The sequence below is a fragment of the Cupressus sempervirens genome, chromosome 7 (assembly GCF_028749045.1).
Source record: "Cupressus sempervirens isolate cs-2001-9-10 chromosome 7, ASM2874904v1, whole genome shotgun sequence".
Classification (NCBI taxonomy): Eukaryota; Viridiplantae; Streptophyta; class Pinopsida; order Cupressales; family Cupressaceae; genus Cupressus; species Cupressus sempervirens.
The window spans coordinates 207,276,399-207,289,101 of NC_143124.1; positions in this window are offsets into that span (position 1 = coordinate 207,276,399).

A 12,703-nucleotide genomic window follows, 5' to 3' on the forward strand; every position below is an offset into this window, starting at 1 on the left:
TCTATCCAAATTAACTTGAATAAGATTATTACTTGGCATAATATTAGACCAAGTGTAAGACAAACCTTTGAGGTCAATATCTAGGAGGTTTTTACGGCTATGGAAGTTAGTTAGATCACACATGCTATTAGAGTAGTCCTCTAGTCCACTTAGATTCTTAGAGGGATAACAAGGTGTATTAAAATTGCCAATACAAATGATGTTACTACCTTGATGAGCATCAATTTATCTAGATGATTCCCCCTAAACCTGGATCCATCCAATCCTAGTGTTAAGGACATAAAAATTAACCAAAAGCCATTTATGCACTCTATCTTCAAATTCAACAGCAAGCGAATGAGGGTTTGAGAGTACATCCTTATCCAAAACCTTATTTGGGTCCCATATAGTTACAATATAGCCAGAGGTACTCACCTCTTATCTATAATAAAAATATATATCAAGCAAGACATACGCCACAAAATTTTCATAATTATTCATAGTCATTTCAACTTCATGAATAAGGAGAATGTCCACCTTATTTTCAATAATTTTTTTCTTAATAAGATGTCACATTCTAGGGCTATTTTGAACCCCCTCATATTCCAAAAAATTGTCTTCATTTCTTATACCTCTAAGTATCCTCCAAGGTAAGTTTTGTACCTTTAGCTATGTGCCTTGGTGCCACTTTGGTCCTGATTGCCCTCTCTGAAGATCTTTATGTTTTTGTTTCTGAGGCCACATCAATCTTCTCTACTCTATAGGTTTTTCTCTTTACTATTTTCCAGCCCCTAATATTATTCTCCATAGTACATATGGGGGCTAGAGGTAATCCATTCTTGGCACAAACAAGGAGAACATTTCCTCACTGATTGGAAGAGACACTATCAAGGAGTTTATTGGTCAAGCACCATCCCCCAATATCTTCCTTCCTATTTCTCTTTCATCATGGATACTTATCAAGAAACCTATCCCAACCTAACTATTAGAACCAATTATAATGGGGTCTACATCCAAGGGGCTTTCCTTTGAATTAGGGTGAGCCACACCTTTCTTCTTCGTACTCATGGATTGGCTAGCTATAGAAGCCTGGAAAATATTATTCTCAGTTGTTGACCCCTCCAAGCATGGTTAACCCTCATTAGGGGTTTCGCCTCCCTCTAAATTCAATTGATACTCCTCATTACCTTTCTTTTTAGGTGAAGAGACAAGATTGACTAGACCTTCGGTGAATGGGTAATCCTTGATCCCCTTATTATCCTCTTCATCCCCATTATTCTCCCCTGGGTGGGGGAGGTGTTAGAAAACTCTCCAGAAGAGCTCCCTCATTCACTTTCTCCATTTAGATTTTAAGACCACCACTATGGGAAAGATTTTTTTCATAGCCACGTTAACATACAATTTGGCAAAGACTAATCTGGATACTCTTAAATTAACATTATCCATTACAATAAAATACCCAAAAGAATCCCCAATCCATCTAAAGATTTTCCCATCCAAGGATTCGAGTGGGAGACCATGAAGTCGAATGCAGACTAGCATCATATGAAGAAAACCCATTGCCCGATCAAAACCAGGTTTTCATTGAGCAAGTGTTAAGGTGCGTTTATTTAGTCTCTAAGACCACACTAAAATAGAGGACATGTCCTCTTTAGATAGAAAAATAAATAGGAAAAGGCTTCCTGACATTGCTGGACATTAATTGAGCCCTTGAATTTCCATTTTATCGAGAACCATTTACTGACCATTTTGATGCTGGACATTAATTGAGCCCTTGCGTGTCCATTTTATCGAGAACCATTTACTAACTATTTTGATGGAAGGTCAAAATACAGTGAAATGAGACAGCAAGGCTTAAGAAAATCCCCATGAAATATTCTCAACCACTGCCTTAGGAAAACTAATCTCAGGATAATATTTCACATGAGAAATCCAGGGCACCTATTCTGAAGAGACAATAGCCTTGAAACCAAGCAGAACATTTTTGCATCTTAGTTTGGGGATCTCCACCCTCCTCGAGTACATGCTCGACTAAGTTTCCTTGGGAGCAAAAACACCAAGGAAGGAAAAATCATTGGGGGATAGGGAGAGGGGGTTAGGTATTCCCACAAGAGGACACATGAATAATTGTGATTAAATAACAAGGTGAAAATCTAGATGTACCTACACTAGGTTTAGAGGAAGGGGATCTGCAACAACATCACACACCATGGGCGGGAGTTTCGGATCTCAATCAAAACTCAAGAATTGTTTTTTATAGTATATTCTAATATTATGTTAATATTATTAGAAATTATTCTTAGATAGTTCAAATGAGATTTTTATGAATGTTTGTATTGTTGTAGATTATTCTTAGTTCATTAAAAAGGATGCCTTATTTTACATGAATCTTTATATAAAGTGTTATCTGATAGATAAGCAATCCATGGTTGAAGTTTAAAGTTTCAATTATTCTAATTTACATGTAATCTTTAGGAAGGAAATTTGTACGTTAATGAGAGGTTATTTGGTCTCAGAAAATTAAGTATCTTCTATCATTCTAGCATACATGCCAACTTAATTGAAAAAATGTAGGTTAAAATTTTTTAATTTAGTCTTATTAGATTAAAGTTATGGCTATGTATTTTTGTGCTTCATATGTGATTTTATGTTGGAAAATTAATTTATCATCAAAACATCTTAAAGCTAGAAATATTGATTCTATCAAGATATATGATATGATATGTGTCCTTTCAATATAAAATGAGTTACATTTATATGAAGAATTTCAAAATCTTTCTTACGTATTTGAAAGTTTGTTAATAATTATATACTTTTGCACTAGTCAAAATTAATAATTTTTTCATAAATTCAATATTTGAAAAGTTTTATATTTATTCTTTATTTTTTGATTGGATACAAATTATTTATATTAATGTTATTGGGTCAATTGATTATGTGTTATAGAAGTCTTTTTCTTAGAGGCTCTACCATATATAACTATTACAAATTAGAAAATATAAACTATATTATTATATGATTTATATATTATATAATAATCTAATTTAATAATCTAAAATAGAAAGAAATATACATTATAATAAACCTTATGTTATCTAATGCAATCTTATAATACAAACCACTATGTGGCACCTGTTAAAGTTTTATAAACACAATTGTTTTGTAAATAACTTATTATGCCGAGAGGCATAAAACTACAATGGCATTTGACCCTTCTATAGGAGGTCATTGAAAAAAATGGATGAAAGAAAAAAGAACTCTTTGCATTCCATTGTCAATGAAAAATCCAAAATATAGCAAAGAAACTATTCACATTGCATTATCAACATGTAAAAACTTTAAATATAGCAGAAAAAACTAATATAGGAAACCAGTTCAGTCAATAACACATGAGAATATAGGAAACCACTTCAGTTTTAATGTATGTATTGAAAATGCCAAATGGCAACCCATACGTCAAAAAAATTATTGATTTAATTGCAAAAGTTAAAACGCCAATTGTTATTTCATATTCAACCTAAGGTACTTACCATATAATGTGACAATCATGTCTTAGAAACCCAAGAAGTTTTGTTAACACTAAAATTTGATCCAGAATTAGCTTACCTTGGAGCTCTCTATGGGAAGAATCTTTCTGCTATTTCAACTTGTGGGTATGTCCTTATTTCTTGTTGGTGAAAATTTTAGTTTTGTTGTGGGTTTTTCTTGAATTCTTCTTAGGCCGATATCATATTTTATTGATTGGCACTTATTTGATTAAATTAAATTTTCCTAGTATGCTTTAGGAATTGGTAATCTTCCAATCTCAGTATGCCTATCTTCTGGCTGAATGAATTAGAAGCTGAGTTGCGGAAACAAAGAGCATGTCACCAGAAAAGAGATGTTGATAATTCCATGGATGTGGAAAAGAAAGATGATCCCGTGGAAGAGAAAGAGGATGAAGAGGAAATTATTTGCGAACATAAAGTTGAAGAAGATGAAAGAAAAAAGGAAGAGCATGAAGATGACAAGATTTATGAACCTGAAATAGAGCAAGATGATTTGAAGATTGCAGCAATGGAGGAAGAATATAGTGCCTTAGTTGGAGATCAAGCAAGTGAAGTAGTTACATGCATTGTTGACGACATGAAAGAGGCAAGCGCAAATGAATATGTCAAAGAGGTAATTTTTTACGAATCATGGGATGTTGTCTTTGATATGAGTTTAAAAGATATTGATGATGGTTTGCATGAGGATCTTGTTAGTCATGTGTGGTATGCAAAGAAAGATTGGTATGGTGTTGCTGGGTTTATTACAGGTGTGATTAATTCAACAAGATTGGATGAGGATGAGATTTATACTTGGATAGAGTTCATTGCGAAGGAGTATTTTCAGCAGCAAACACTTGTTCCAGCTAGGTGTTGGAAAAGAAGAAAGAAGGAAATATATCGGCACCGGATACTTGTTCCAGCTATGTGTTGGAGGAAGAGGAAAAAAAATTATGTCAACAATGGCTACTTCATTTTGTGAATCTATATTCACAAAATTTTTCCTACCATGGGAGTCGGATGCAGGAGCATCATGCATCAGCAAAAAAAAAAATGTGGAAGATTTGCATGTTGGTTTTCTTGTCCTGTTGAGGTGGAAGCTTGTGGTGAAGATGAAGATGGTTCTATATCTCTCTTTTGACATCAAAGTGTGGGACACACTTTTCTATCTATCAAGGGAGTCTGATGCAGGAGCATCTTGCATGGGAAAATTAAATTATTAGAAAAAAAAAAAAAAAAAAGAGAGAAAAATTTATAAAAATAAAAAATAAAAAATAAAAAAAAAAAAAAATTGTGGAGGAGAGAGAAAGTGACGAAAATAGAAGGAAAAATAATAAAAAAATAAAATAAGGGAAAAAAAGGAGAAAAGAGAAATTTCTATTTTCGAGGTGCATAGGTGGCATAAATAGAAAAATAGAAAAATAGAAAAATAGTTGTCATTCCATTAATCGAGGTGTGTAGGTGGCAATTTAGAAGTTTGTGGAAAGATCCTTAAATCATGTATTTAATATTTGTTGGGTGCTTAGTTGTATTTGGGTGGGAATTTAATATTTATTTAAAAGTAGTTGTATTTACCTTTTATCCCACATTGGTTGTGTTTGTAATGTCTTGGATTAGAAGTGCCTATTTAAGAAAGGCCTATTATCATTTGTAATCAAGTTCAAGGAATGAAAGCTCTTGTAAGGAAGTTAGAGAATTAATGGATGCTTTATGAAGCATTTTTGTCATCTCTCTATCTCCATATTGTTGCATTTTTTGTTGTTAGTTGGTACGGGTGGTGTGGCCCGTCATCACCTAAGTATATTAAGCTATAATCTAACCATGCGCATTGAAATACTGATGTCTATTTCCTTCGACTCCAAGGAAGAAAAATGTGTGCCCAAACTTGAATCACCTCATTCAAAAGTTGAAGGAGGAAACAACATTTCATTGGCTGCCTCCGGCTCCAAGCTAGATTGAATAGGAACAAAATTTCCTACCTATCTTGGATTCCCTCATTGAATGGTGGAGGGAAAAGCAACATATGGTATCCCCAATTTGCAATATACTGATATGAAGCCATAAGATGAAACAACATTTGGCATCCCACATCTACACTTTCCTGATATGAAGCTATACCATAAAACAAAGGTGTAGGAGAAAACAATGTTTTGCCTCCCCCATCTAATATTTTCTCATGTAAAAGTCTAGTTTTACATATCAAATCCACAAGGTTCTTTATGCCGAGGTAATGAGCAGCCTACACAACATAGAAAAGAGTTCAATACTTACAAATAGTCCATCCGATACAGTACTAAACAAACATAGACTATCTAGATCCAAACTCCAAGCGCATAAAGAAAAGTGAGACCATACGCTACTAAGAAGAGTGATTGTATTCTAATCAACATCAACAAAATATTTCTCCCACTTTTTTATAGAAATAAACAATGCTCATTGTCCTCCTCTTAAAAAGCTTTCATGGATGTAGATTTTTCAAATTTTTTATTGCTGAGATATGGCATATGCATTAATAAGAGTGGATCATGATGGCAACTAGATTTCTTTCCATTATTGTGGAATTATCTTTGATTTTTTATTTAAAATTAGAGAAACATGCCCATGCTTTGTATAGGGATAAGTTAGTAGTTTAGAATGTTGTTATTAGTAGATTGATTTAAAAAAAGCAAGTGTATTAATAAGTAAAATTATTATTTTTGTATTTTAAATTAATGGCATTTTTTTTTTGAAAAAAGAGGGGTAAAAACTTTATTGAAACTTAGAACAAAGCAGTACAAAACAAGATAGGGCCAAAGCCCCAAAAGAATCAAAAGCCTACATCATCTCTCTCTGACTCCACTGATATCCTCTGTCAAAATCCTCTCCAATTCCTGACATAATTCCCCTGGTAATTGCTCCCACTCATCAATCCTCCAACCATCGAAGTTCCCAGAAGCCCATTTAGCCAAACTATCCGCCGCACTATTCCACTCCCTTGGGATATGGGAGTATGACACTGAATCCATCATAGCACTAATCTGTAAGATCTGTTGCACTATTAAAGATAATTGCCAACTAAAATTCAAACTCTTCCTCTCAAGGAGAAGATTCACCAAAACCTGAGAATCAGATTCGCAAATCACCTTACGCCACCCAAGGGCATACGCCCGCTTCAAAGCATAAAGAATAGCCAAACCTTCCATACTGTTAACAGTCTGCATTCCTTTATTGACTAAGAAAATAAAAGCCACCAAACCAGAAGAATCCCTACCAATCCCACCTATTCCAGCCGGCCCCGAATTTCCCCTGGACGAACCATCAGTATTAATTTTGAGAATGCCAGCAGGAGGAGCCATCCATTTCCCCATCCTTTGAACTTTTTGCTTCGTTTTTCTACTCCTCCTAACACAGGAAGACACTGGAGATATTCCTTTTATTCCGAGCCTATCAACCATCGCAGCATCATCACACTTAAGTGGCAACATTATCTCACTCTTAGCCAAGACTGTTTCCTGAATCATTCCCAAAATTCTATTCCAAACTTGATGAATTTCCAAAGTTTCTCCCCGGAAAATTCTACGATTACGTTCCAGCCAGACTTGCCATAGCAAAAAGATAGGCCCAGCGTACCAAACCTCTTGCAGGAAGGGGGCCATAGAAGGAGGCCTCCCCAAACTCATCCAAAAATTTGCCAGGGAGGAGGCATGAATGCACGGGTGTCTCCAAACATTCCACCAAAGATGCCATAACTGCAGGGTGAAAGAGCACCGAAAGAACAAATGAGAAGAGTCTTCCTCCTCGCTACTGCAAAGGACACATCTCGAAGGGCCTGAGAAACCCCTTTTGCGAATATTGTCCCAGGTCAGGCATCTGTTCCGGACCAGAGTCCAAATGAAACAGTTACATTTAGGCCAAGAAAACCTACTCCAAGCTTTCTTCCACCATGGAACCTCCTCCCCCACCAGCTGTTGGGAGAGAAACTCCTGATACCCAGAGGAAACAGTATAAGCACCCTTGGGGTTAGGGGACCAAGCCAACACATCATCTCCCATCAGAGCACTACAACTTCTCCTAGAAAGAATGTACAGGAGCTCAGCACGCTCCACTTCAAAACTAGGAATAGGCTTTTAAATTAATGGCATTACTAATCATTATTAGTTTTAATAAATAGTAATTTTTTTTATTGCAAGTTTGTTTTATTTCACATTTTAATGTTTTTTTCTTTACAGTAATATATATTTTTCTATTTCATACTTTTCTTCTAATTCATAACATCATATATTTTCATGTATACCATTCAAAGTAATCAGTTCTCAACAATTTCAATAGCCTTTAACAAATTTCACCAGCCATTACGATTTGATCAGGTACACCTATAACTTAAACTTCATCCTTCATTTTAGATGCACTTTTCTAATTTTTTACATTTATATTTTCTTTTGATCATTTATTCTATATTTTTCTTAGGATGTATTAATTATATTTAGCATGGTATAAATTTTAATTATTTCTAAAGACATCAATTAAACTTAAGAAAATGCTATTTTTAGAATTAATTGAATACACTTTAAAGTTAGTAATTAATTAATGTCTACATAAAATTATAACTTAGAATTATTTTTTGAAAATATAGAATATCAATTTTTAAAAAATTATTTAAATATTGGTGAATATCATGACTGTATTGTAAAGTTTTTATGCAAATATTTAAGCCCTACTGAAAAGTATTCCTGAATATTTGTTGCACATTTATGTGATAAATTTATTTAAACCATTTTTTGATATATTATATAGAATGTAGTGCTTCAAAAAAAAATTTAATGTAAGTCAATATTTTTAATATTAAAATTTAAATATTAAATAAAATAAATATAATTAAATAGATAGTTAATTCCTTTATTGTTGTTAAATCATTAGTTTTCTTGCTTTCATTATATATCTTAGGTCATGGAGAATCCTATCAATAGAATACAAAATGCTGAAATCCAAGAACTGGAAAATAATGAAGATGTTGAAATTATAGAAATAACAAATACCACTTTTGAGAATTCCGTAAAGACTAATAAATCAATTTCTAGTTCTTCAGTATCAAGTGTCAATTCAAACAATATCAATCAAACAGAGGTCCAAAAATTGGGAACAAAAATTACGAATTTACACAAACAGCTGATTGAAAGACTTAAAGTCATTGCCTCAAATGCACATGCAATTGAAGGGGATGATGTGACTTACATTCAAGAAATAAAAGAATCATTCTATGGAACAGTTAACATATTTGCTGCTTTCGGAGGCTTCTATAAAGAGTTATTTTATGATAAGCAATATGAACAAGGGCACTCCGAGTTAATCAAGGATGGGTTTATGAGATATTTAAGTGAAGTCTAATGTGAGGAAAGGTCATAGTGCTCCATGCACTAAAAAATTTTGTAGTGTCCAACACAAATTTTTGTATCTACTAAATTATGTTTTTATGAAAATAAAAAATATATTTTTGCATGTATTGCATTATTAATCTCATATTTCAAAACAAATAAAATATAATTTTAATGTATTCCCAAAAGTAATAAGTTATTAAAAAGGTAAGAGTATATATAGTAATTCTTACATGATAAAAAACACACTAAATCAATTAATAACAACATAGAATTTTACTAAATATAAAAATGTACCTAAATATTCCTTTATTACTAAAATTTATTAAATATATGTTAAACTTTAATAAATACATAAATGTAGAATTTTGGGACATTTAGATGATATCAAAATGTAGGTCAAAATACAAAATTTTAGTAAATATAAACAATTCAACAAAATTACTTACTCTACAATATTTATAATATAAGCATTTTTTTAATGTACTTGTATCCAAAGATTCCTTTCTATTTTGAATGTTTACATTTACATAATATTATTCTTATCACCATACTATAAATAACTATTTTTTATTTATTTGATTTTTCTATGTATTTTCTAGATTAGTTATGGTTCGACCAAAAAAACTCTTCTTTGAGATGGAGGAGCAAAGAAAACATTATAAAAGACAATATCAATAGGAATATCATAAATGTCACATGCAACAAAAGACAAATGTTCAAAGTGATCAATTTGAAAGTCAGGGAAATGGCATTGAACTAGAACAATAGGGTAAACATAGACAAGATGTTACTATTGAACAATTACAAAGTGAAAGAATACAAGAGGATAACATAGACAACCTACACATCAACACAAATAGATGTACATGTTTGCGCACATCTAAGGTGGCACATGCACAACAAGACATAAGAGGGGGCAGGGGGGGGAATGCTATGATATATCCTATACATAATGAAGGTCTAAATAGTGTAGGAAACATACAGAACAATGCCCACCTACAAGAAAGACAAGAAATTACACATCGAGAAAATATTGCCATGAATGTACATAATCAGGATTATGAAAGGAATACACATCAAGGCATATTTGAGGAGGCACATGAACAACAAATGATAAGAGAACACAATAATGTTGGGATACATCCTATAAACACTGAATGTCAATACAGTGTATGAGAAGTACATAATAATCTCTAGCTGCAGGCAAGACAAGAAAATAGACATCAAGAAAATATTGAAATGAATGTACATAATCAGGATTGTGCAAGGATCTTGAAGAGGAAGCTTTTACTTCAATTGAATGTGTTGTAGAGACACCAAAAAATATAAATCAAAATGGAGTAGATCAACTCTTGAATCATCTCAACATGATTTTCCTTATGCAAATGGATTGCTAGAAACTAATTTCATGATATTATAATTGGCATTTCAAAATAAATTGGATAGGTTGGCATCTCCAGCCATGTGCTACATTTGTCAAGAAGGCTATATAGGAATTACTATCTCTTGTACTCATCAAGGTCTTGTTTGTACTTGACGCAAATAAGAAAAGGACATCCATAGATTCTCAATTGAAAATAATATGGATCCAGAGGCACAACCAATAGATTTAGCAAATTTAACTCAAGTGGAAGAAATACTCATTGCACGTGTCAGCCCAATATTACAAGTGACACATGCAACAGGTGGTCAATTAAAATACAGAGGGCACACAATAAGTTTTCCACATAATATTGTGAGTGTGGCAAAGAAATTGCCTCATTTAGTTAAAGATATTCCATTGATTGTAGTGTGTAGAAAGGATCAGTGGGGAACACACTATAATTTCACAGTAAACAGAGATCATGTGTATGCTGCTTTACAATACAAGACTATGCATGATAAGTTCTACTTTGATGTGATTATTGATGAAAATGCTTTGGATAATATATCACCAAATGTAGATCATAACATTTTTAGTGAGTTAAAAATAGTGCATATAGAGCTTGATTTTGATAGAAATGATGTTTCTTATACGGGCCCTTTAGTTTAGACAGATAAGATAAATATAATAGAGCACACAACATCAATGACATCCAAACCACCAAATGCACAAAGAGAATTGAAGTTAATTCGTGTATGGGTCAAAAATCCTAACATAGACCCAAAAACAATAATGGATTGGCTTAACCTTGGTGCATCTCCCATAAATGAATATACCATGCCAGGTTTACTTGATATGACATTTCCCTCATTATTCCTTAATGGTAAATGTGATTGGTTAGAACCACGATTGAAGAAAGTATATCTACATGAATATGTCAAGCACTTGATATGATATAGAGATAACAGATTTGGGAAACATCCAAGATTTCATTACCATGTGCTGAATATGATTATGAGACATCGAGCACATAGCTCTACAAGTGTTTGCATGAAAAGAAGTTTACAAGAAATTCCATTTACAATACAAGAGTTGTGTGAACATATGGAGAAAACACCACATTCTCATTTAGTAGATAGATTGATGAGATTTGAGACTAGTTTAAGGGAAAACTGGTCATATTGGACAAAGTGTCGAGCAAAATTGACAAACATGCTTCACCAACTTGGATCACCAACAATATTTTTAACATTAAGTGTAGAAGACTTGTATTGGCCAGACTTGCATACAATGATGCCTGGAACACCACCAAGTGATCCAAGAGAAGCACAAATGTGGAGGAAACAAAATATCATTGACTACCCACACATTGTTGCACAATACATGCATCTACAAAATACTATTTTTAGAAAAGAAATACTCAAGAATGGAATGAATGTTCAAGACTATTGGTTCAGATATGAATGGAAACATAGGGGATCTACACATATCCATGGTTTTATTTGGTTAAAAGGAGAACCAAAAATGGAAATATTGATTGGAATAATCAAGATCAGTTGTACTATGTTGCATTGTATCTCTATGATTTGGTTCATGCATGCAATTCCAGGTGAGATACACATCTTCAAAATATACAAGTATGATAATAAAAATTTGAAAATTCAACCTTATCTTTACTTTATTTACTTTAAAATAAATACAATTATGATGTTCAACTTGATCTAAATTTGTATTTCAGGTATATCAAAATTTTAGTCTACACCCATGTTTAAAAAACACTAGACAATTGGTTGAGAGTGATTTCAACAATGACTATGATGAGATTATATATACTGTATAGAGGCACACAATATGTAAAGAAGGTGCATGCCTACACAAAAAGAGAGGAAAATTGGTTTGCAGGTATGTGTGCTTCCTAATTGATTCAATTTATTTCAATTGTTAATACTATTCTTTGTTTCTATATCATTATATTTATCAAAATGCTATATTAATGAAATATAGGTATAATGCACCATGGCCATTGAATTTAGAAGGATCTAGACTAAAGAAAGATTTAGAAACCGGTGAAAAAATATTTGAGCCATTCAGAAATGATGATAGAGTTAACTCATATAACTGTTACATACTACAACTTTGGAGAGAAAATATTGATTGGCAACCTATTATGTCTAAACATGCAGTGATTAAGTATATTACAAAGTATGCAACCAAAGTTGAAAGAAGTTTAGAGACATACTATCAGATGTTATTTCGATTAGCAAATGTAGAAAATCCTGATGATTTAGCATCAAAAGCTTATAAGAGACTACTCACTAAAAAATTGATAGAAAGGGATATTGGGGCACAAGAAACAAGTCATATGCTACTAGAGCTTCCTTTGGTGTAGAGTAGTCATGTATTTGTTAGCTTGAATGTTTCAAAGGAAGTATTCAAATGTGTAGACCTAAATGTTGATGATGAAAATGAGGAATACACCA